A 1,193-nucleotide genomic window follows, 5' to 3' on the forward strand; every position below is an offset into this window, starting at 1 on the left:
CCCCTCTCGGATAGCCCGACAAGCTACTGAGAGTATCTCGCCCGCACGGCAGATGGCAAGCTCCCCATGATGTATTCGATATACCAAACACAGTAACAACAAAGTCTCCAATGGAGACGTTACTGGGCCCGCTCGAGCAAATCGATGATCAACGGGAGGGCCTTTACCTTACCTTACCTTATTCAAAAAACATGGTAATGATCCAAAGGCAAAGATAAGCAGATAAGTATGGTGTCATATTGACAGAGAGGGGTCCAGAAAGGGTACCCGGCCCTGTAGGTGTACAGTCAGCCTGGTTATTCAGCTGGGGGGGACCAGGGTCTTGAAACTCATGGACTATTCGACATACCTGACAGACGAGGAAGAATGACAAGAAAGTCAAGAAAGCAAAGCACAGGATCTCTCCATAACGAACAGCTCCGGGGAGTGAAGGGCAGCGTGAGTGCAGTACAGACGCCTGATCCAGTGGCCCGAGGACACAGTAGCATGTTTCACACACACTCAGGGCATGCACACACTGCCCAGGGACCCAGCCAGGAAGGGTCCTCAGACACTCACCTGCACACACCTCACCTCCCCAGCTTTAGGGCTCCTCTTCCAGCCTAGAGATTAACGCAGGCTTCACCCCAGAAGGCCCTGCTCCACAGAGACAGAGGACTGGATTAGTCACAAGGAAGGAAAAGGCGACAAGTAAACCTCGTGTGTCCCTGGTCTAACTGGTCATACTATTGAAAAGGCATGATCATAACGTCCACTTTCAATATGCCAAAGATTGGTGGGGAGTGAGGAATAAGACAAAATTTAAACTTAAGAGTGAAATAAGGGAGTCCCAGATAATACCACTAAGCTACCAGCACTGTATGCAGTTTTGTTTTGGGTTACAGTTGGCGATGCTCAAGGGTTAATCCTGTATCCGCGCTCAGGAATCATTTCTAGTAGTATTGGCTCCATGGAAGGTCAGTGATTGAACCTGGTTTGCTTTACGTAAGGAAGCACCCTCCCCACAGTGCTTTTGGAACATCTGTAATTCCCTGAATTTCTCTTTTACCTTTACTTTGAGCTTACAATTCCCCAAGTGAGGTTTGATGACTTAGGTGAATCTGAACTTTGTATTTGAAGTGAATATTTCCTATTCTATATTCCCATTAGCCCCTTTATACTCTACTATAGAGCAATGTTCTTTGCTTAACCAC

Source organism: Sorex fumeus, unplaced genomic scaffold (genome assembly GCF_029834395.1).
Source record: "Sorex fumeus unplaced genomic scaffold, SorFum_2.1 ptg000134l, whole genome shotgun sequence".
In the NCBI taxonomy this organism is placed as follows: domain Eukaryota; kingdom Metazoa; phylum Chordata; class Mammalia; order Eulipotyphla; family Soricidae; genus Sorex; species Sorex fumeus.